This window comes from Balaenoptera musculus, chromosome 2 (assembly GCF_009873245.2).
Source record: "Balaenoptera musculus isolate JJ_BM4_2016_0621 chromosome 2, mBalMus1.pri.v3, whole genome shotgun sequence".
Lineage (NCBI taxonomy): Eukaryota > Metazoa > Chordata > Mammalia > Artiodactyla > Balaenopteridae > Balaenoptera > Balaenoptera musculus.
Genome location: NC_045786.1, coordinates 125,729,828 through 125,755,022, shown reverse-complemented (window position 1 = coordinate 125,755,022; position 25,195 = coordinate 125,729,828). Strand labels below are relative to the sequence as shown.

The 25,195-nt window shown below is 45.9% G+C and overlaps 1 long non-coding RNA gene across 1 annotated transcript; it reads right to left on the bottom strand.

The window, feature by feature from the left end:
- Positions 1-8,841: 8,841 nt before the first annotated feature.
- Positions 8,842-24,835, bottom strand: LOC118890152. The gene is made up of 4 exons (XR_005018686.1): positions 23,000-24,835; positions 22,737-22,911; positions 9,897-10,306; positions 8,842-9,176 (listed from the first exon to the last, which is right to left on the bottom strand). It is a non-coding gene; the product is annotated as an uncharacterized LOC118890152 (long non-coding RNA).
- Between the last annotated feature and the right edge of the window lie 360 nt (positions 24,836-25,195).

Genomic DNA, 25,195 nt, shown 5'->3' with positions numbered 1-25,195 from the left:
GGTGATTGGAAGAGAAGTACGTGTGCACGAAATTATTCAAATGCTGACAGGTGGGCTGGAGGTCTCCTCTCCTGCTGGCCTGGCAGCCTCTGCGTGGAAAGCCTTGCCTGGGAGATGGGTCCCAGCCACTCTGGTGAGATGCTGGAAATACAAGCCCAGCAGATAACAATGGCTGTGAGTCACAGTAAAGCACCAGCTGTCAAGTACTCAGGAGAGAAGCTGAAGCCAGGAGACTCACTGAGCTGTGAGTGCAAAAGACAAAGAGCAGAGTGTCAGATCCCAGGGTCAGGTTTCTCATAATGGAAGCCAGAGCTGTGCGCTGAGCTTCAGGCTGTGCTCCAAGGTCGGGGGGCCAAACCCTGCCTCTTCCGTTCCAGGAGGATGCCACCCAAGCACGCCCATTCCTCCCAGGCCAGGGCCAGCGGGGATCTGCCTCCGCCCGTGAAAAATTGGGTGAGCAGCCCAAAACCTGTCAGGGTCCCAGCACTTCAGCTGCAGCCTCCCAGGCTTGGAAATCTGGGTTCTGTTTCCCGAGGGTGCTCTGTGCTAGCAAACCGCTCCGAGCAGCTACAAGCTCTTGGCTCCTAAATGTTTCCAGTTTAACTGGCCTGGCCCGTGCCTGAGGCCTTGTATTCAAGATCCCAGCTCTAAAGAAAGAAAAGAAATGAAAAGGTAGGTGGCCTGCACTTCCCCAGGGCTGGTGGGCTCCGAGCCTCCTGACTCTCAGTGTGCTGGACCGCACAGAGCAGCTAGGGTGTTTTTTGGCCTGGGCGACTTTTTTTGCTCACAGGTCACAGTCAAGCTTCTTAAACTTGGATGACAGTAAAGCAATGACTAACTGGGTAATTAAAGCCCCAAGTCAGGAGGCCTGAGCAGGCCCCTCCTCTGGAACCTCCTCCAGTGGCCTGTTCCACAGGCGATGCCCCTCGCTCTTCCCCACAGCAGAAACGTTTCTGTGAATGTAAAGCCCTCTGAGGTGACCTCCACCTCCTCTCAAGGTCACTTGTCCATTGCTCCATCCCCCCTCCCCACGCCACCATCCCTGTCCACTGCAAGGAAGGAGGAAATCTAACCACACTCCCCGCCCGCTGCCCCAACGGGAACATGACAGAAGGTTTCCAACTAAAACCAAAGTTACTCCACAGCACTTCCTGCCAGGCTGACATGCTGGAGGGCATGGCGTGCTTCCCTCGGCTCTTTCTGTTCTACAGAACTTCTCTGCTTCAGGCACTCGAGAGCCTCCCCACTTCCTGGGGAGAGTGGATGAGAACCTCAAAGCTGACAAGGCCGCAGCTGAGAAGAGCTGGCTTGCTTCAAAGGCCCTGTCTGCTCCGGGTCTGGAGCTCTTGGTGAATGTCTCTCCCTGCTTCTGAAACAAAATGAATAGCTGCTGAAGTTTACGAGGTCCCCAGAGACATTTCTGTGTGCCTCCCTCTAACAGCGGGCCCCTGGGCCTGTACAGCAAGGCCCCTAAGCTCCCCTCGGCAGGGATGCTCTCTGTGGTTTACGCCTCTTTGATGCCTCTGCCCTCTTTCCGGCTGGCCCTCTGGCTGCCCCTGCGTCCTCCCTCTTCTCCACCTGCCCTCTATCCCTCCTGCATCCCTGTCTTAAGCAGCAGCGCCTTTTCCACTGAGGAGACATGGGTGGAAGAGGAGTTACAGTTGGGGATGGGAGGGCTATATGATTTTTGTGTGCTATTCCAGAATAGGTCTGTGGTTATTTTAATTTTAAAAAAATAATTTATGTTCCCTCCAAATCTTTGAGGATCTTTGATTGCAGGAAGTTGTGGACCATGCTAATCCCATGGCTCTGTGATGGTTACCCGCCTTGGCAGGCTGCTGCTTACACTGGGATGTAACAACCAGGACATGAGAAGCAAGAGTAATTTGGGTTATTACTTTTTAGCAAGAATCTCTTTCCACTGAAACTGTAAAACTCTAGAAGGCAGGGGCTCTCTGACATTGAACCTCATGGTCTTGAGATAATGCCTGGAAAACAGTAACTGTTCTCAGAAGATGTGTTTGTTAGCTTACTGTCATTCCTTAAAAAAAAAAATTACAAGATTAAAGAAGTCACTCTCTGTTCTCAAGATGCTGCACGTGTAAGTGTTTAGGCCACATACATGTTGAGAAATTGCACATATATCGTCTTCATCTCGTATCGCCAAGAACTGATGTTACCAAACCTCTTGTCTCATCCACTGTCATCTGTGCTTAGCAGGCTAAGACATAGCAAACCAGAAGAACTTTCGGGAAACCTGCAGACATTTGAGGGCATTTGAGACAAAGAAATCCAACGGAGTTCTAAATGGAAATGAGAAGCAGAAAGATGGTCCTGTTGTGAAGTGGCCCCAAGCCTCAGACCTGCCCTGGATGTCACCAAGTGCCTCTGGCCTTCGGGGCCGTTGAAGATGCTCAGCTCGGCGTCTCTGCTGTGGCTGGACTTCCTGGCCAGCCAGGCCCGAGGGCGGCAGAGGAGGAAGTGCTGTGGGTGTGCTGGGTGAGGTGGGCGGAGCACAGTGACTGCAGGGGTGACTGCAGGGAGGAGACTTAGGACAGAGGAAACCACAGGACGGACGACCCCCTCTGCAGAAGCGACTTTCTGGCCCCCTCGTCCCCCAAACATGCTCTCCAACTAAAAAATATTAATTGTGCATAACTCTGAAGGCCCACACGTGTGTGTATGTCTATACCTGTGTGCATGTGCTACCATATTTCTTTGTTCCTGGGGAGAAACATAAGCTACAAGCCTCACATGCCTCTTCATTGTTGAGTTACTACTGCTTAAAAAGTCAGAGAAAAAAAGCTCAGTCCAACCGTCTATGAACAGACAAATTGAAGCAAGAACGGCTCGAGTTCCCGCCAGTTGCTGATGAGGCAGTTATTAAGTGTGATGACAACCACCAATTTAGTGAAGGGTCACTAGTTTGTTTGTTTGTTTGTTTTTAAATATTGAAACCCTCTCAGGTATACTTGGATCCCTTACTTGAAATCATAGCAAATAGTAGCATTATGGTGACAGAAAGAATTCAACCACTTCCTGGCAAGTAATGAGTATTTCATTTTATTCTACTTTTCTAGAGTTAGTTTAGAAGTCACATCAAAGTAAACTTTTCACTGATCATCCTTGAGTTTGCTGATCCCAAGAAGGGATTCAAGGGCAGGATCCCCCTGGGATCCACTCTGAGCAATGGGGAGTCCCTGTCCCCCAGGCCATCTGCTGTCAACAAGCCAGGGGACTGGACCTGGAGGGCTGCGTTTTGGTCATAATGAGCCATCTGGCTGCCTGGCAGAAGGAGCCCATGGGAGTAGGTGTCTGAGATGTTACTGACATTACCACTGACCTTTGCCAAGGAGTGGGTTTGGTTTTATCCAGAATGGCTCAGCCTGGTGGTAAGAATACATCATCTTGGTCCAGGACACTTTCAGGGATTAGGCTCAAAATCCTCAGCCTCCAAATTGAATATCTTCTTATAATTATTTTTTTAATTGAAGTATAGTTGATTTATGGTATCGTGTTAGTTTCAGGTATACAACAAAGTGATTTGAGTTTGTTTTTTTTTGCAGATTGTATTCCATTATAGGTTATTACAGGATATTGGGTATAATTCCCTGTGCTATATAGTAAACCCTTGTTGCTTATCTATTTTATGTGTAGTAGTTTGTATCTGTTAATCCCATACTGCTAATTTGTCCCTCCCTCCCTCCTTCACTCTCCCCTTTGGTAAACCATAAGTTTGTTTTCTGTGCTTTAGTCTGTTTCTGTTTTGTACATAAATTCATTTGTTTTTTATATTCCACATGTAAATGATATCATATAGTATTTTTCTTGGTCTAACTTACTTCACTAAGAATGATATTCTCTAGGTCCATCCATGTTGCTGCAAATGGCAATATTTCATTCTTTTTTATGGCTACTTGAGTAATATTCCACTGTGTGTATATATACCACATCTTAAGCCAATCTTCTGTTGATGGGCACTTGAGTTGCTTCCATGTATTGGCTATTGTAAATAGTGCTGCTTTGCATGTCGGGGTGCATGTATCTTTTTGAATTAGAGTTTTTGTTTTTTACAGGTATATACCCAGGAGTGAAATTGTTGAATCATGTGGTAGTTTCTTAAGGAACCATACTGTTTTCCACAGTGGCTGCACCAATTTACATTCCCACCAACAGTGTACGAGGGTTCCCTTTTCTCCACATCCTCTCCAGCATTTATTATTTGTAGGCTTTTTGGTGATGGCCACAAGTTGAATATTTTGTTGAGCGCTAGGGGCATATGCTGCACCTGGGTTGTTCTGGGACTTCGTCCTGCCCATCCCTCTACCTATCAAGGAGGGGGGGTCTCTACCTACATTGTTGCTCTTGCATGTGTCCTGACCAGCCACAATGGCAGGGCCAAAGCCTGGCTTCTGGAGGTCTCCTTTGTTTTTTAGATAAATGTGCAATTTAAGGATAAAGAGAGTTTGATATATAATGTAGCTTTAGAAGAAATCCTTTAGCTATTCCTTGCTCCCAACAAAATGCCACCCCCAAGATTTTCCCACATAGAAATTCTGGAGCCACTACTCATCTACTGGGACGTGTGTCATGAATAAATTGTTTCTCCTAGAGTAACAAAGTGCATAAGTGATTAACCTTTAAAAACTAAATGAAACGTCGAGGTTGTCCATGTCATAAGTTACTCCCATGTTACTTGGGTTTGGATGTTTTTCTAGGTGGGAGAGGAGATGGTGTTACTGTCTGTACACTGGGTGTCACACCCAAGGAAGTCCAGGGAGTGGGCTATGTTATTAGGGGTTGTTGGGAGCAGGGGCAGACAGAGGCGGAGGGCAGGTGAGCACTGCCGATCCCTGGCCCTGGAGCGGGGTGTGACACAGCAGTAAAGAAAGGGGATTTCGAGGGTCTTAGAAAGCCAGAGAACTTCCTTCCCCTCCAACCAAGGAAATCACCAAGGAGATGGATTTAGCTCTTAAGACTTAACAGCCTCCTTTGGGGGTTCTGCTTTTTTGGGAATAGAATATTGGAGCACAGCCAGACCAGTCCTCTGAGCCAGGTTTTCTACTCAGAGTCTCGGACTGTGGCTAGAAGTTGTGATTTGCTTGGTCTGAGGAATTTTGTAAATTCAAGGTGTCGTCGTGTTAAAATTGGGAGAGTTCGGGTAACATGGAGACTTCTGACCTCTCTAAAGAAGCAGAAGTGTTGGCAACATTAGGCTGTCATTGGTGCATGGCAACAGCAGGCGACAGCAGGTGCTGGCCGACCCCGTTAGCTGAGGCACACCCGCTCCCCCCTACACACGTACCCGTGCATCCCCCCTCCTGCTTGGGTGCCCTGCAGGCAGGGAGGGTCCTGCCGTGGACCACCGCACCCCTGTTCTCCCTGCCACTCAGAAGCAGTCTAGACACACACTTCTGGATCAAAGTCGGCCCCCAGAGCCACGGTGTATTCCTGCCCCTGCCCTCACACAAACACAAAAGGCGCCTCCCCATTTACTAAAGCCGAAGAATGTCAGGATTAACCCACGATTGAAACTTGTGAAAGAAGAGCTCAAGGCAGCTTTAGCCTTAGCATTCCACAGCTCCTCATTAGAACAGGGACCTTTTGTGACTCTGGGACAGCTGGAGACACATGACTGCTTTCAAAATCTCACATGAAGGGTGCCGGCCTCAAGGACGCAAGGCAGGCTTGTGGGGTTCCTGACGTGCTCCTCGGACTTGGGGCAGGCGTGTTGGGTGTTCCACAACACAGCACAATGGCAAGAAGGGCCGGGCCGTCAGGAGCAAGGCGGTGGACAGTCACAGTCTGGGCCAAGGTCCCGCTGGCCCCAGGCGAGGCCAATTCACTGACTCCGAAGCAGAACCAGCTAAGAAACAGGCACGGCCCCGGAGCTCTCTCCCACGCGCCACGCAAGCCGCGTGCTGTGCCGGGCTGTCTGCTCCCCGGGGTACACGCCGACTCGCTCACAGGGCTTCACGGGGAGGGCCGCCGTCTCCTCTGGGCTGAGTTGTGTGGAACTGCGCAGAATATGCTTAAGGGGGCTTTGGAGTCAGAAAACACCGGAGCCCCGCGAGGCATCTTGGATAGCATCTGCTCCAGGGTTCCCAACGGTGACTGATCTTCAGAATCACCTAGAACACAAACCCCAGATTCTGAGGCTCCAGATCCCACCTCCGCAGCCTACCCCCCAAAACACACACAGTGATTCTGCGGACCAGTCAGGTTTGGGAAACCACTGGTATCGTCCAAACCCTTCACTTCTGTTTCTGAAGTACAATCCTGGGTTAAGTAACTTTTCCAAGGTCACACGGCTGGTTTGGCAGGATTGGGCTTAAAGTACGGGTCTCTTGAATATAATCCAGGGCTTTTTCTACAACACACCACCTCCTGGAGGTACCCATGAAGGGAACGCCAGACGACCCCAGAGGGTTTGGGTAAGGAAAAGGCTAAGAAGCGTAGTCTTTGTGCATGTGAAGTAACCCCAGATAGTTTCCCAAATATTGGCTCCCACTGTGGTTTATGACTCAGATGCCACAGTCTCATGTCATCTGGGTAGGAGATTCTGCTTCTGGCTCTATAATTACCCCAGTTTCACTTGTCCTTTGAGAGGTCAGGGAAAGAACTGTGCATGTGTGTATAGACTTCTCTGTGCCTCAGTTTACCTCTATAGAAAATGGAGAGAATGGCGGCACCCTTACGTCTGCCTCGTTGGAGCTCTGCAGACCTATTGCATGACCACACAAAGGCACCCTGTGATCCCCTAGGCAGAGAAAGAAGCCTTCCGTACCCAAACAGAGCTAGTCTTAAAGTCAAGGCCACTCTTGCCACATTTTAAATAGTTCTATGTCAGAATACCACTGTGACTCCTCTAGCTACCCGGCATGCCCTCCAGGAAGGGCTGCTCGTCTTCTCCTGGTCTCTGGAGGGCTGGTGAAATATTTCCTGTGGGTGATCTTGGGAGGAGCCCCAGTTTTGAAGGACTAAACAAGATTAAAAAAATTAGATACTACTACTAGTAGTAAATAGCTGGCATTGAGTTGTTATTAAGTGCCAGGCACCCTGCCAAACACTTCACATGCATTTAATCCTCACTACAGCCCTATAAGTGAAGTGTTATGAGTATTCCCGTTTTACAGACGTGGAAAATGAGGCTCAGAAAAGTTAACTTGCCCAAGATCACGTAGCTGCTAAGTGACGGAGCCGTGATTCAAACCCACATACTCCAGTCTCCAGGGGCAAAGCTCTGATAAAGGGGCTGGATGACACGTCACTGTCATCATGAGGTTAACCCTCCACGTGACACTGCCTTGTACTTGCTAGTAGGATGTCACGCCCTGATGCAGCTCAAGCCAAGGGCAGCTTGGGTGCTGCAGCTGTGACTGTCTGCTGGGATGTTCACAGCTCCGTCAGTTCAGGGACTGCCTGACCCAGACTGACCAAATTAGAGCAGCTAATGGGCGTGACATAATTTGACATGTACATTGTTAGCTGAACCCCTTGGGAGATGATTTTAAATAGAGACAATACCATGCTGTGAACTATTTTGGGTTACGGAGCCCTTATTCTCTAACTCTTGCAGAAAAAAAGAATTGTGTCGTGATAAACTGAAAACCCCCAAGAAGCTGTTCCAGGGTCAGGAGAGCAGCAGCCTAGCTGGATTGGCAGAAATTCTTCCTGGGAGTTTCAGGGATTTCACCCTCATTTCCTAGCACTTTATCCCCCAAACATTCCCAAAACCCTAGTTAAGAACCGCTAACTCTATCCATCCTCCTCCCAGAGACTCCCTAACCAGGAGGATTCAGAACCCCAGTCAAAATCCAGCACTGGTAAGACTGCAAAACAGGCACAGCATGAAGCCCCCATATGCACCCCCCATCCTGCTTTTCCCTCTCTCAGGCGCACAGAACCAGCAATCTACCCAGGGCCGTGCTGAGGGACCATGCAAGTCCACTCTCTCTGGGCGTCACCAAATGCCCAACTCCTAGTTACAGCCAGTCTTCCCCATCCTATTTCCCATGCCCTCATACTTGCTTCCTGACCTTCCTAAAGAGTCTGCCTCCCTGTGTGCTTGTGCCACTGATCCTCATGGCTTAATATGTGCTCATCCTCTCAGGCAAGGCCTACTGACTCTATGACACGTAACCAGCACCCAAGAAATGTTTAGTGTTGAATTAATGAATGAAAGTAAGAATAACAGTTTCTCTGGCAATTCCATGCCTTACTCCCAACCATTAAGTCCAATACTGGCTTTCAGGCTAATAAAAATGAATTTGGAAGCAAAAGACCTTTGCCTTTTAAAAAACTGAAGCCCTTGAAATAACACTACTCGAGAAGGATAACCAGGAGAGATATAGAGCACATGGTGGCCTTCCCATATGCATTTCTTTTTTCCCCTTCCTAGCAGGGCCCCATACTTCCCAGCCATGCATTTGGGAGGGATTAACCTAATTGCAGTTCTCTGGGCGGACCTCGGACTGTTCAAGCCATCCAGTCGGTTCCATTGTCCTAGCTACCCTAGCCACAGTGATTGGCTTGGGGATGGCCACCTGGTCCAGATATAAGGAGATTTTGCTTTTGTGATCATTAGGTGGGACAGTCTAAGAATAAAACCATGGGAGACTAAGAAGAAATGGAAAGACACTGGGTCTTCATTGGCTTGTCCAGCTACTACATCTGGCCTTACCTAAGCCCACCCAACCTCTGGTCTTCTCAATTACATAAGCAAACAAAGCCTCTTTTTGTTTAAGCCAAATGAATACATAATACAATAATCTATAACCCCTTGATTCCTTTTATGATTGAGCTCAGAGACTATTTTGTCAAGTTATATCACCTTTATTTTACAGCTAATTTAACTTAAAAAAATAAACATACCAGAAAACAAACAAATAAAATCCCTAATTCTTCACTTTCTGCTCAAAGCCTTCCAAAGATTCCCTAGGCTTGTGATGTCCCAAGTGAAGGAGGAAATAACAGTGGTTTCAATCAGATAGAAGCTTATTTCTCTCTCATACAAAATAAGGCTGGATTCTGGCTGGTATGGGAGCTACAGTGTCATCAAAGTTCCAGGTTTCCTCTATCTTTTTGTTCTGCCATACTTAGCATATGGCTTCCATCTTGAATTCACTTCATGGTCCAATGTGGCAGCTAGAGCTCCAGCCATCACATTGATCGTCCTGTTCCAGGAAGGAGAAGGGAAAAAAAAAAAAGATTACGTCAGTAGTCTAGCCCCTCTTAAGGCGTCTTCACAGAAGATCAACCCAACAACTTCTGCTTGTATCTCAATGGCCAACCCAGCTGCAAATGTGGCTGACAAATGTAACCTTCCAGCTGGGCACATTGTCATCCAGTTTAAAATCTTGGTTGTGTTATGAAGGGAAAAGGAGAGAGTAGAGACTGGGTAGGCAACTAGCAGTTTCTGCCCCACCCCACTTAACAACCAAGCCTGGCTTTGGTGTTCAGTTCTTTTTTTTGAATTTTATTTTATTTTATTTTTAATACAGCAGGTTCTTATTAGTTATCTGTTTTATACATATTAGTGTATATATGTCAATCCCAATCTCCCAGTTCACCCCACCACCACCACCTCCGGTGTTCAGTTCTGTTGGTCGGTACCTGCTCCTCCAAAGAGACCCCCTGGTTCAAGCTGCAATTACTCTCTCTGCAGACCCTTAACATCCCAAGTTGGTCCCCCCTCCACCCTGCCCTCCACCTGCCAAGGATCTTCTGACCAGCATCTTCTGATTTATCCAGTTGAGAAGCACTTTTTGAGCCAATAAATAAATAAATGAGAACACTTTAGTCTTTCATTAGAATCTTGGCTTCAGTTTAACTCATAGCACACTTGACCTTCTTCTCTGTCATGCTCTATCTAGTCAGACCCCATTCGTACTTACCCTTCTTCATTCACCAGTCTCCCTTGAACTATGTTCTTTCCAACACAGGTCTGCTCTTCAATATCAGTTTCTAACTTCTTTCTGACATTAACGTTCTCGGTCCCACGGGTAGGAGCCTAGGGCAGCAAGGACTCTGGTCAAAAATAGCAGCTGAGTGGGGGCTGGTTTGCAAATCTTCATGGATGACAGGGTGTGATTTTGTCTGGGGACAGGTGACTGAGGCCAGGGCAATGACTTCTTTTTCACTTCTCCCAAGGCCTTCTGACCCGTTCCTGTACATTTCACATCCCACGGACAGCATTGCAGGCCTCAGTTAGCAACGAACAGCACACACAAGGCAAATCAAACAATAATAATGAAGTGAATTATTGCCTTGCTAGAGGCAACACATCTGCTCCTCCGTACATCACCTGCACAAAAGCAGAGAAAAATAAGAAAAAATAAATCAATGTCTGATAATGCTAAAATAATGTGTCACCTTGAGTCCTCATATAAAATTAAATTTTCCCATTTTGATTTTAATTATAAACTGAAAGCTATTGTAACTCAAAAATGTACATTCTCATGTCTTTTCAAATAGCAACATCATTAGGCAGATGTGAACAATTATCCCCAACTGGATTTTTTTTAAGTTAAATTCTACAGAGGAACAGATAGGTTACGCTTTAAATCCTTGGTTTAAAACTAAACCTATGAGACACAATATTGTAGGTTTAGCCAAAAGGGCTTGACTTTGGATTTAGAAAGTTTAATTGATCCAGTCATCCCTTTTATTAAAGCTATCCATATATTTTTAAACCAAAGAATTGTAATAATGCATATTTTAGGGCCAGAAGCATTCATCATCTTGACGACCAAGTGATAAACGGTGAAAAGATTTGAGATCTAAGACACTCTGTTACTATATTGAAAGGTCAGGTAAAGAAATTCCAAGGGAAGGTGTTGGCATATGTCCCCTCTGCTTTTTAATTTCCAATGACAGCCAGTGACATCACCATTCCAAACATTTCCCATTTGGATTAAACAGAACTTGATTCTCCAGGGAAAACTGGCAGCATAAACTAAAAAGAAATGCATCTTGCTGAAAAGCCAGTCTGTACTCAGGTGTCATACCACCATCAGTGTGACAGGATCTCCACGGAAAAACAATGCTGGGAGTGACTTCACTCCCCTAGAAGCGCGGTCACCAGTACCCAAGGATGTCAGGGGAACTGGTTGGATCTCAGAGGACGTGTCCTTTTGGTGCAGGAGAGGACATACTGAGGAAGGCAGATGCTGAAATGGATAGGGCTTATCTCACAAAGGTCATTTGAAGGAAAATTTACCAAGGAATGACATTCTCCTCTATCTTGGAGTAGAAGACCAGCCAGATACCGGCAGCCCTACAGCCTGGGCTTCTTTCCAGGGCTGCAGCTCCCCTACAGGTGGTTGAGCAATGTCACCCTGGCAGCACCGAAACCCCGGACAGGCCTCTGAGACTGGGGAGTCTGACCAATAGCTCACTGATGAGAAACTGCACTGTCCTTGGAGACATTGCCTTGCCTAGACTTTAAGAGCCTCCCTTGTTTTTTCCCCTCCAGTATACCACAGCCAGATTTCCTCTCCCCTTCCTGCTGTAGTATTTTGCTCCGAGGACCTTGAGCCACAAAGCTGGGGTCGGGGGGCGGGTGTGCATATCATTTTACACAAGAGGCATAGGTCCTGTACAACTAGCTGTGTGACGTTGGGCAAGTCACTTAACTTCTCTGTGCTTCAGTTGCCACAACAGTAAAGTGGGGATTATGATTGCGTTCACATGAAATGGCTGTTAACCAGCATTCAGCGAAATCCTACTGGAAAGTGCTGAGGAACAGTGCCTGGCTCATAGAGCTCCACAAAGGCTGGCTGTCACTGCAACTGACAGGGGAGAAGTTTCTCCCTGGGTTTCCACTCCAACACACGTTTGCCTCTCCCAACATGGGACAAAGATGATAAGAGAGTGAAATGTCTCACGTGGTCTAGGAATCCTTTCATTCCGTCAGTGGTTCCTGAGATATCAAAAGATATCTATGTGTGTGTATGTAGATTCTTTTAATTTCCTAAAGACTATGCTGATTTGGTTACTTTTTCATCTAATGGTGAAAGGCTATGTATTCAACCGTTAGTGCAGGCTTCAGGAACATGTGGATAAAATGTAACCAGCGTTATCTTGGTTCAAATTCCTTTTTTGTGACCAACTGTTGTCTCAATGAACCTTCGCAGGGTTTTTGTTGGTTTTTTTCTTAGTTACAGCAGAGAATAAAATAAACACATCCAGACCTTCTCACACAGATGTAGGCTGACGCCAAATTAGGTCTGTGGAGGCCTCATTTTGGCTCCCCTGGTCACCATGCCGAACAGATTTCATGCACGTTGAAGACAGTCCATTAGTTCTTGGCAAGGAGAATGAAGTTTTCAAAGCTGCTTTCTCTAACAAGCTCCACTCCCCACCCCCGCTTCTCATACACAAAACCCTGCTGAAGGGGAGAGGCTCTCCCCCGTTTGTGGAGAAGAGAGGTCAACCCCATCTGAGATCACCCCGCCAGAGCCTTGACAGTCATCATCTGCAGGACGGCCCTGGACGGTTCTCCATCATTAGATTCCCAGGGTACCACCCAGAGTAAAAGCTCTCCTTCCCGCTCAGGAAAGAAGCATTTTTATTTCACAATCATACAATGAGAGATTTGAAAAGTAGTTTGCAAACTTCTCTGCCTCTAGGGAAGGCGTGTCCATTCACGACCGAAATTTTCTCTCAGTGCATTAGGCGTTGCATTGACTGAGCTTCTGAGCTCTCACAGTGCAGCCGAAAAGGAAACAAAGACGTTTTGCCTCTATTTGTTACAATGGAAATGTAAGCCATGATGATATGGGTTGAGCTAGGGTTCTCAATGGAATCTTTAGACTGGTTCCTGGGAGGAAAAGCCAGTAGGTTTCTGTTATAGTACCAACTGCCACTGGGCGTGGGTTCCTTGACCTAAATGTGCTGTGAGCAAGGCTTCCCTTCCCATAAGGGAGTGAGCACTGTAGTGAAAGGTGCTGAGGTGCTGAGGATCAATATTCACCAGCAACCAGCATTGCGGAGCATGGTTACCATGGTAACACTATCAGCCCCAAATGACTGTCATGAGGTGAAAAAATTATCTTAAAATAAATGAAACCAGAAAAGGTATATTTATCAACCTCTTACCAAACACCTATCTGTGTGCAAAGTAGAACCTGTTCCTTAAGCTACAGATACTAGAAGATTGGGAGAAATTTCATGACATAAACATTTTCTTAAAAGAATTGTTATTCTCACCCCCTAAAAATGGTCGGTAAAAATAACGAATACAGATTTTTTGTTTAAACAGGGAGAGTTCTAAGGAGTGATTGGCCTATACACTTAGATATTATACAGTTATGACATTAAAATTCTGCACTAAACTACCAATAGTTTGTTTGAAATTTGCAGAATGGTACTTGACTGGGAGTTTTCTTCTAAGTTGTACAAATTATTTCCTGCAGGACCAATAAATGAAGTGTCATAAAATGTGTTATACAATGGGAAAAAGATATTGGTCACACAACTAAAAACACACGGGCACGGTTTTTGCCCTGCTCTTGCGAAGCTCCATCTGCGCTTGCCTTTCCTTATGAATAGAACCACCATTTTATTTAGAGCAGCAGTGTGTCCAGCCAGAAGACCCAGTTTCACAGCCTCCCTAGCAGTCAGAGGTGGCCAGGTGATACGGTTCTGGGCAGTAACGATAGGCAGAAGTCCCTGGGGCGGATATTGTTGGGAGACAGTTCTCTGTGGTCTCTCTCATTTCTGTATACCTTGCAAGCCGAGACACTTACTGATAGCAACAGAGTATCTTCCCAAGGATGCTTGCATAGCATACAGCCTTGGAAGATAGAGATGCCGTCTCTCCAGAGAAAAGGGGAGGCTTGCTTAGAACCTTGGAAGACAGGGATGGTGTTTCACTCCAGAGCAAAGGGCAGGCCTGCCTACTGCCAATTGTGTAAGATTTGGGGTCCCTGAGTTCAAGGTTCCTCTCCCGTGAGGCAACCCACTGAGTGCACCGGCATTCCTGTGGGCCTATCTGTATCACCCCTATGGGACTTGAGGGTGAGGAGAACTACCGCAAATCGTGCTGCTTGCTGTGTACTGAGTAATAGTGCTGGCTGCCTCTGACCTAGGAGTCTCGTGACTTCTGCCAGCAACCATGAAACCATGGCAGGCTAACTTCTTAGCTTGCAAACAGGATGAAACCTCAGGCCCTTCATTTTTCTTGGTTGGATAAAAAAGAAAAGTAGGAGAAAGCTCTTGCCCCGTGGCCCTTCTCCTTTCTTCCTGCCCTGAGGTACAGCAACCATTTGGGGACCACGTGGTGACAGCATGAGGACACAGGTCTGCATGCTAAGGATGGCAGGGCAGAAAGATGATGAACCTGGGTCCTGATAGAGAATTACTGTGCCAGCCCTGGATTGCATAACTTCAGGCTTGTTATATGAGATGAATGAGCCTCTACTTATTGAAGTCAATGTTGTTTTTCTCCAAGCAAATGCATCCCTAGAGTTTGTATCAAACATAGTAATTAGGTAATAGTAATTGTGTCAGACATATGCAACTTAGGGCATGTATGTTGCTACCTTCCTTACTTCTTGATCTGGATTCTACCTTTCTGTATATTAAAATTATTACATGTATCTTTTATAAGCTAACTCAAATCCTTTTGGGAAAATCAGGTGAAAGTCAATTCAATAAGTACAACTTAGTCCTGGGCCACATTTATCCCTGAACTATGAGCTATCCCTTAAGTTATTTGTCAAGAAGGCAGTAAAAACAATAGGACTATCTCTTTCTGGAAACATCTACCACATGCCATGAGGTCTGTTTAGTCACCAGTATGTATCCAGCACCCAGCAAAATGGCTGGCTCATAGCAGGCCCTCAAATTCGTATTAACCAAGTATTCATGAAAGGTCTCTCTTTATCAGATGTGTTGGTTATGCCCCCCCAAAATCAAGATTTAATACAGAGTATTTCAATACATTAGGTCTGTCGTTTGACTATAATAAGCGTTTTAAGAAAAGACCACAGGTCAACTTCAAAGAAACAGCTTCTTATCTTTGTTCCTTATGAATATAAAATGCTGCATAACTTAACAATGGAATCCAGAGAATCTGTTCAACCTTGAAAACTGGTGCAATAGGATACCAGAAGTAATAACAATCATCATCAGAGATTAACACATCTTTGAATGTCATGTACACAAATTATTTTTAGAACATTAGATAAAATTTGAAACTTGTGTCAGGGGACTTCCCTGGTGGCGCAGTGGTTAAGAATCCGCCTGCCAATGCAGGGGACACGGGTTCGAGCCATGGTCCGGGAAGATCACCCATGCCGCGGAGCAACTAAGCCCCTGCGCCACAACTACTGAGCCTGCGCTCTAGAGCCCACGAGCCACAACTACTGAGCCTGCGTGCCTAGAGCCCGTGCTCCACAACAAGAGAAGCCACCGCTATGAGAAGCCTGCACACCGCAACGAAGAGTAGCCCCCGCTCGCTGCAACTAAAGGAAGTCCATGCACAGCAACGAAGACCCAATGCAACCAAAAATAAATAAAATTTAAAAAAAACTTACCAGAAAAAAAGAAAGAAACTTGTGTCAGGAAGAAAAATCAAGCAGTGCATAAAATGAGACTATAGGAGGGCAATTTAGAACTTTACACCAAAAATAGAATAAACCAAAAGATACTGTGTACGATGAGTTACAAATATCCTAAGTATTATTTTCAGTATATGTTATGATTCTTAGTTTTGGTTCCAAACCTAAAGTATATGAAATTATATATAATATGTGTCCTCGGTATGATTTCTGTTTAAATATCTCTCCAAACCAAATGAAATACCATTTCACACCCATTAGGATGGCTATTATTTTTGAAAAAAACGGAAATCAGCAAGTGCTGGCAGGATGTGGAAAAAATGGAACCCTTGTGTGTGCTGGTGGGACTGTGAAATGGTGAGGCTGCTATGGAGAACAGTTTGTGGTTCCTCAGAAATTAAACACAGAATTACCATATGATTCAGCAATTCCATCCCTAAAGAACTGAAAATAGGGACTGAACCAGATACTGCACACGAGTGCTCATAGCAGCATTATTTACAATGGCCAAAGGTGGAACAACCCAACTGTCCCCCAGCCTATGAGGGGATAAACAAAATGTAGTAAATGTATACAATGAAATGTTATTCAGCCATAAAGATGAAGAAAATTCTGATACATGCTACAACATGGGAGAATCTTGAATATATTATGCTAAGTGAAAAAGGACAAGTACTGTATTATTTTTGTCCCAAACGACAAATATTGTATTATTCCCTTTATATGAGGTCCCTGGAATAGGCAAATTTATAGAGACAGAAAGTAAAATGATGGTTACCAAGGACTGGGGAAGTGGGGATGGGAAGTTGTTGCTTATTGGGTACAGAGTTTCTGTTTGGGTTGATGAAAACGTTCTGGAAATAGTGGTGACGGCGGCACAACATTGTGAAGGTACTTAATGCCACTGAATCGTACACTTAAACATAGTTAAAATGGTAATTTTTATGTTGTGTGTATTTTACCACAAGGAAAAGAAAAATCTATGAAACAAATTAAACCAAAAAGATGGGTTTTGTTTGTTTGTTTTAGGAAGAGCAAATAGAACAGATTTTTTTTTAACACTATTTTTATTTATTTATTTTATTTATTTTTGGCTGTGTTGGGTCTTCGTTTCTGTGCGAGGGCTTTCTCTAGTTGTGGCAAGTGGGGGCCACTCTTCATTGCAGGGCACGGGGCCTCTCATTATCGCCGCCTCTCTTGTTGTGGAGCACAGGCTCCAGACGTGCAGGCTCAGTTATTGTGGCTCACGGGCCCAGTTGCTCCGCGGCATGTGGGATCTTCCCAGACCAGGGCTCGAACCCGTGTCCCCTGCATTGGCAGGCAGATTCTCAACCACTGCGCCACCAGGGAAGCCCCCAGAACAGATTTTTAAATTCCATGTGAGTTTCGTTTTGTCTGTCTTTGCTTTCTTTACGCCCTGCCTGCCTGTGCTAGGAAACAGAGTGACGAAGATGCCCCCAAGACATTGCCATGGCCTCTCAGGCTGTGGGTTTGAGTGGTCATGTGCCTCAGAAGGTCTTATGTCGTTTGGAACGCTATCTAGTTCGGCAATTTTACTTCAGTGCTTCAACGCTCAGGAGTGCATATCATTGCAGCTCCCCTCCACTGACCCCTCAGGTGTGTGTTGGGCCAGAATTTGTTTGTGAAAATATTATTTTAGGATTCCTTCCATTCCTATCATCTGCTTATTTTCCTTCCTGCATATTTCATAATGTAGCATAGAGATTTCTGATTGAGCAGTTAAAACAGTCTGTGCATTAGTTATCACTTCCTTGTGACCCACTTTATACACAATTACTCATTCTGGAATTGAAAGTCCAGATTTAAAAAAAAAAAAAAAAATTCCTGGGACTAAAGTACATATCTGTGGGAATAAAAAGGAGGGGGAAAGATATTGACTGAATATCTACCAGTAGCATTCAAAGCACCCCAAAGCGGGCTTCCCAACTCAGCCCGGAGATTTCCTGTCCCACTTACTCGCCTGCAAAAGCTCTCAAATTACACCCTCTTCAGTTATTCCACACCCACAGTCCCTCTTTTTCTACCTCCCCTACTTTCATTTCCTTCCGAAAAAATACATCTCTATGCCAAATCCACCAAATCTTGGTACACAATTAAAATTCAATACATAAGAGCTAATGTTATTCTTATCGTTCTAGTTTTTTCTTTAGGATAAGTTCCTAGAAGTGGGATTACTGGAACAGGAGTGTACGTGTTACTAAATGGGACATATAGAAACGATGTGTACAACTTTCCAGTTTTATAAAAGTGTCTAAATTTGACTGCTAGAGATAAGGATGTTTATTCATATCTGTAACACTAGGTGCTTGGGAGGATATATACCAAGATATTAGCAGTGGTCATCTCTGGGTATTCTCTGTGTTCTTGCTGCATTGATAAATGGCAGCCACTCTCTTCCTTCTCCTTGTCGTCTCCTTCTTCTCTCTCCTTCCCATCACACACACACACACACACACACACACACACACACACACACACAAACACATGCACACAGAGCAGCAGCAGCAGAAGAAGAAGCTTGTTTTAATGCCTGGAAGTTAACACTTTTTCTCCCAGGAGACTCCTATTAAAATGCAAATATATTACCTGGGAAAAGCACCAGCAGCACACCCTTCCCCCAGGTGACTGATCCTGGCCCGGAAGGAGGACAGATGGAAGGACTGGGGCAGGGCTACCATCCCCCAAGGACAAGCCCACAATAAGAGTGATGGCAGTGGGGGTCCCAAGAGCTAGAAGGCACAGCAAAAAAGATCAGATGCTCAAGGAAAGGAAACCAAAAACCAAAGCCATGAGCAGGTTTCTAGAGGAGTGCTTGAGAGGGAATGGCTGCCTGCTCTCTGAGATGGCGGATGTTCAGTCTGGGGGCAGAGGAATGAACCAATGGACCTTTTGATACCTCCTGCACAGTTCTATGAAAAGCCAATTACTGGGTGAAAAGAAAGATCATGAGACTAGAGACTGCTTACTTGCACACACCTGTGCTTCTTGGCATATATTTTAGAGCAGAAGGTTATCGTTTATACAAGTGAGTTCCAAAGGGCTGGTAAGTAAATCACTCTGAAAGCAATTCTGAGATCTCCGAGTAGATTGATGCTACGAGAGTTGGCATGAAACTGACTCATTAAAATGTTTTCTGTATGAAAACTTTCCTTTTTTGATTATCTTATTTCATAGCTGTATTACTTTTGACCATAGGGTTGCTTCTTTTTCATTTTATTTTTTATTTTTTTAATGAGAGCCTCTGGGAACTACAGTTTTGTCTTTTTTTTTTTACTTTTTATTTATTATTTATGGTTGTGTTGGGTCTTCGTTTCTGTGCGAGGGCTTTCTCTAGTTGTGGCAAGCGGGGGCCACTCTTCCTTGCGGTGCGCGGGCCTCTCATTATCGCGGCCTCTCTTGTTGCGGAGCACAGGCTCCAGACGCGCAGGCTCAGTAGTTGTGGCTCACGGGCCTAGTTGCTCCGCGGCATGTGGGATCTTCCCAGACCAGGGCTCGAACCCACGTCCCCTGCATTGGTAGGCAGATTCTCAACCACTGCGCCACGAGGGAAGCCCGGGTTACTTTTAGAAAAGCAAAACCCTCTACATTCCCTCCAATATACTTTCATACAGCAATTGAAATCTATGTTTTTGGAGAAATGCTTTGCGAGACTGATATTTCTGAAATGCAACTTTGTTTTTTTGACTTTTCCAAAATTCTCTTAATTCCAATTTAAGACAGAAACACTCTTTTTCCTACAGCTCAGAGCCACCCCTGCCCCAATCAGAGTCTAAACTTCAAATCGAAATTCAAATTGTAAGAAACAGAGATTTCCAGTTCTAAAAGACAGGGGCTGGGTAGAAAAGAGGATGCTTAGGTTGTCAATGGGGACAAACAAAGGCTGACACTGTCTTGCGTTTATCATAACAGAAACTAAAGGGAGAGGGGAGACTGAAGGGAAGGGGCCGACTAGTCTGTAGCCCGTCTTATATACTCTTCCTCCACCAGGCCCCTACTTCCGAGGAGGCTCCGGGATCGGCTCTTTCTGGGCTCTGTCCTTGAAGGAGACGGGTCCAGGGGGTGGCTGGGCCTTCTGCTGCCTGGGTGAGAATCTCAATCCAGATCTGGTTGTGGAAGGAGCCTTTCTCTCTGGCCCTTTTAATAATTCTGGAGGGAAAGGAAAGCGATCCCCCAGGCAGGCAAACGTGAACAGCAAGTAGAGAATGGGATGCGCAGGGGAAGGAAGGGTGGGGCCGCCCAGGGGGAGGCCAAAGAGGGGGACCTGCCAGAGCATCTGGTGGGGGTGGGGTGGTTCTTTCTGCTTACCAGAGGGGATGGTGAGGGCGTGTCTGCGGAGCTGGGAACCGCTGGAGCTTCCCTTTCTCTGGCTGTGTGGCTGCTTCGCTCATCTGTCCTGGATCCTCTTTGCTACTCTCCTACTAGCCCCCCATCAGGGTATCTCACGTACCTCTCCAGCTCCAATCTGCCTTAGTGCTGGGGTCTCCCAGATCTCTCCCCTGGGGCCCAGACTCATGCGTCCACCCTCCACCAGGACATCCCACAGGCATCTCAAACCCGACCTGTCCTGAGCGAACTCTTCACCTTTCCATCTAAAGATGCCCTCCACCTGGATCCTCTTATCTCAGCCGGTGGGGGTGGGGTCTCTGCTCGCTCACACCAGAAACCTTGCCCATCCAGCCACCCTCCCCCATCTTGTCAATTACCAAGCCCTCATCGCCAGCTTGACTCCTAAGCCACCCTAACTACCACCTGAGGCTACAGGCCACCTTCCACCTTCCAGGGGATGGGAACGGCAGCCTCCTCCTTGGCCTCCCTGTCTCAACTCTTGTCCTCAAATCCGGCCCGGATGATTTTTCAAACAAGCAAATCTGATTCCATTTCAAGCCTCTTTCTACGTTCCCCACTCCCATGCAATATGTTCACAACCTAAACTTGGCATTGGCGGCTCACAATTCTGTTCAGAATGGCAGCTTTTTTAAAAGTTACATTACGAACTATTTAAAACCCACAAAGAGGCATAAAGAATAGAACAACACCCATATCCACCCCCTAACTTTAGAGATACAGCCTTATCTCTAAAACAGCCGAAGCTCCCCACGGACCCCTCCTCTCCCTCCTTTCCCGCAGAGGTAACTGCCATTATTCCTATGATGTCTTTGTAATTTTCCTTAACATGGCTTCTTTATTTCATTACAACTTGTCATTCTTCCTTATGAGCCTCTCTTGCTGGTTAGATTTCAGTGAAGTCCAGAAAATGCTATGAAGAGACTGTTTAAAAAGTTGTCCCTTCGGGCACATTCTCAGGCTCTCAGGTCATCTCTCCTTCTCCTTGCTGCTCTCCAGTGCGATGCCTGAGTAATTCACTGGGTGGGAGGGGTGTTGTCTTTTGTGACCCTATGGGTGGGGATTGGGAGGGTAGAAGGCAATGTGCTCAAATCCATACCACGTCCTCCAGATCCTCACTGATTCCCGCTGTGGGGTGGCTGGACTCAGCCTGTTCAGCTTCCCCTGCAACTCTGACTCCAGGGGTGCTATGCCATCCTCCCCTCCAGCCCATGGCCTGAGAGGTCTAGGCTTTGCTGTGGGCTCCCCCTGCCCTTCACCACTGCAGACCCCAGAGTAGGCTCTCTGATTCTCAACTCGACCATCTCGCATAAGATATGGGAACTGAAGGGGGTTTAAAGAAGCCAAGCTCCATCCCTTCCTCTGCCTAATCACACTACTCTGTCTGTTTCACTCTGATAAGTTGGGGCAGTTTGAGAGGTGTTTTCCTTTCTGATCCCAAATATGAAGCAGGGCAAACCCCCCAGGTCTGGTGTTCACATCAACCTCCCTGAGAAGCAGACAAGGTTGTTCCACATCTGTACCCTTCTAACCTCTGTGGTAGGTAGTCTCCGAAGAGGACCACTATTAATTCATCTCTCCTTGTATGTGCAAACTGCTCCTCCCATCAAGAAGTACAAGCTATTTCCTCTCCCTGACTCAGGGCTGGTCTTGTGACTTGCTTTGATCAACAGAGTGCAGTGGAAGTAATGTTCTGGTACTTCTGAACCCAGACCCTAAATGCGCTGGAAGCTTCCTCTTCCTCGCAATTGGAAGCCATCTGCCACGTACCCTGAGATCATCATGCTGTGAGGAAGACCTGGCTAGCCACATGAAGAGGCCAGGGAGGGAGAGAGGGAGAGAGAAAGACAGAGAGAGAGAAGCCCAGCCAGCCCTAGCTCTTCCATTTACTCCAGCCAGGCACCAAACTTGGAAGTTGAGAAGTTTTCTTGGATAGTCCAACCCCAACAGATACTCCATGAACAGAAGAACCACACAGCTGAACTCAGCTCAGACTGAAGAATTATGAGAAATGATAAAATGTAGTTTTAAGCCACTAAGTTTTGGGGGTGGCTTATTATGCAGCAATAGCAAAATGAAACACCCCTCCAGCTGCATTTCTCACCACTGCCTGCCTCATACTTTGAACTCCAACAACTCAAAGCAGCTTGTGGCTCCCTGCGTATGCTACGCTGCGTCTCACTTCCATACCTTTTATTCAAGCTGTAATCTCTTTTCCCACCTCTATCCTTTGCCTGGCTAACTCCTGTTCCACATCTGACTCTCTCTCTCTCTTTTTTTTTTTTTTTTTGTAGGTGTCCATGATACCCTAGGCAAATCACATCATTACACTAATGGCATTATACTATAATTATTTATGTATCTGCCTCCCAAAGTAGGCTTGAATTCTTTAAGGCTGGGTACTATGTCTCATTCAGCTTTAAGACACCACTTTATATGGAAATGTGAGCAAGTCCCTTAAACTTCTTTAGCTCAGTTTCCCTGTGTCAGTTGGGGATAGAATTCAGTTGTCTGTAGCAGAAACCCAACCTCATTGGGTTAACCAAATAATGGTTAATTTTTTCACACAACAAGTCTGAAAGTAGGTCTTCTGGGGCAGAAAGAGTGGCTTTACAATGTCAGAATATCCCAGTTTCCTTCTATAGTCCTCCTTCACCAGCCTTAGGATATGGCTGTCCTCCTTATGGTTGCCTCAAGGTCACAACATGGCTGCTCCACCACCAGCCTCGTACCCACGTTCCAAGCAGGGAGAAGGAAGGAACAAGGAGAAAGGGGCAGTGTCCATATAAGGACAGCAACACTTACCCAGAGATCCCCGGAAGACTTCTACTCAAGTCTCACTAGCCAGAAGCAATCACATGGCCATCCACAGCTGCAGGAGTGACATGATAAAATGTTTGCAAAATGATAAATGTCTGTAGTAATTGCCCATGGATCATAAACTTTGAAGTAGAAGCAGTAACTGCTTGGGGTTACCTTTCTGTAAGGAACAAGGAGAGGATGGACGTTGGGTAGCAACTGGTAGTTTCTGTCTCATTCCCCACCTATAGAACAGGATTAGGACCTACCTCATAGAGTTGATGAAATTGAGAGAGAATGTAGGCAAAATACCGTTCTTCGTACCAAGGACATAGGAAGCACTCAATAGAAGCAAGTATCTTTCTGCATTTCCAGATGTGGCACTTAATTCAAACATCCAAGAGTTTTCCCTGAAGGGGCAGAGATTTAGTTGGCTCAAGGCAATTGTCCCACTCTGTCTGCAATGCTTCTATGGTGAATTTGCTTCTGATGATTAACAAATCTTTTCTCAATAGTCTATTCAACTGTTAATAAATCCAAACAGGATTATCATTATGACTCTTCACTTACAACGTGTGACCCAGAAAAAACAAAGCTTTTTGTTTGGAGAGACACGAAAGGCAAATGAGCTGTTTTCATTGCTTTGTGGCTACAGTGCTGCATATTTCATTTCTGATTCATGGAAAAATATCTAGCACACAGGAGTCAGTCAGATTGGTGAGCAGTCTCAGACCAGGGGGGTTAAGAATAAAGTCTCCAAATTCTTAGTCACTGGGACCTGGAAATGTTAGCAACAGGAAGATTTCTTTTTGCTAGGAAACTGCTCTGTGAATCTGCAACTCCCCTTGCTCCACTGGGGTTTTTTGTTTGTTTGTTTAAGCAGTCTATCTAAAATTTTCTGTATTGGTTAGAACATTTTTGTTTGCAAGGAAAAAGCACAAAATGGCTTATTAAAAAGTGAATTTATTGCCTTGAGTGACTAAAAAGTCCAAAGTAGAGTTTCAGGCACAGCTGGCTCCAGGTGCTCAGGAATCTCTCCATTTCTCAGGTTCTCCCTCTGTGGTAACAAAACAGGCCCCTTGCAGGTCCTAAATACCAACCACCAGCTCAGCAACCCTAGCAGAAAGAGGATGGCTTTTCCCCGGTGGTTCCTGAAAAAGCTCCAGGATTGGACCAACTTGGGTCACATGCTCACCCCTGAACCAATGACTGTGCTAAGGGAATGTGGTTCTCTTATTGGCTAGTCTGGGTCACATGCCTGAGCCTGGAGCCAATGACTGTGCTAAGGGAATGTGGTTCTCTTATTGGCTAGTCTGGGTCACATACCAAGAGCCAGGAGGTGGGGTCAGCCCCATTCAAACCACTTAGGTTGAGAATGGGAGAGAGATGGTCCTCCAGAGGATAGTTGGGGTGCTACTGCCAGCAGAACAGTGTGCCCAGACCGGGCCTCACAAAATCTTCTGGAGTTCTGAACAGATTCAGCTTCATTTAGATATTATTGAACGTTAATACCATAATAATACCAGTGACACTCTTTGCCATCTGTCAAAATCCTCATTTTTCAGGCTCATTTCAAATGTCACCACAAACAAATCTCCTTAATGAGATTAATTTTCCATCAGCACTTTATTTTCCTCTCACGGCATGTATCATTTCTTGCCATGGATTACGGTGAGTTACACAGCCATTTGTCTCCACTCTAGAGCTGAGCAAGGCATACCTCTCATTCACCACCGACAGCCTGAGGATAAGGGCTTCAGTCTGGCTGTGACCAGGCCTTGGAACGAGGAGAATGCAGCATGGTGAGGAGGGGAGAGATCACATGGCCCCCTCCAGGAAGAAAACACATCCAGGGGGCAAAATTGGATTTTAGAAGTCAGGCTGGCTTTTCTTTCTTAAGTTGTATTGGAACCATCTTTTTTTTTTAAATATACATGTGTGGCGAAACCTGGAGTGAAACTGAAAACAGATTCAAACCCTGAGATGGCAGCAGTCTTGGAAATATATCATGTCCTGAATGAATTAGAGCGGCAGAGAGTTGTGAGATGCTTTCCTCCCTTCAGTAAACAAAAATGCAAATATCCCAGATGCCTTTTACACCCTCCCCAGGGCTAGCAGCTTATTAATCAGTTCAGAACCTTTCCACGCTGCTCCAATTTTTTACAAGCTGTCTGTTTCCTCTCCTGTCGTTGGTGGCTTAATTCCAGGGACACTCACCTTGGGAGAGAAGGCACCGACATACCAAGATCCTTCCAGAGTCACCCTTGCTTGCAGGCACCTGCAGATTTCCCTTGGACGTTTCCTGTTCAACTCAACAGGTTTTAATTATGTGAACGAATATTTGCTCACTATTAAACCATGTTTACCCTCGTAAAAGGCAAACTCCAAAGGACCGGGATTAGGCAAGCCCAGAAGGAGCTGAACATTTATGTAAACGTGCTCATGTTTCCTACCACCTCGCCTTT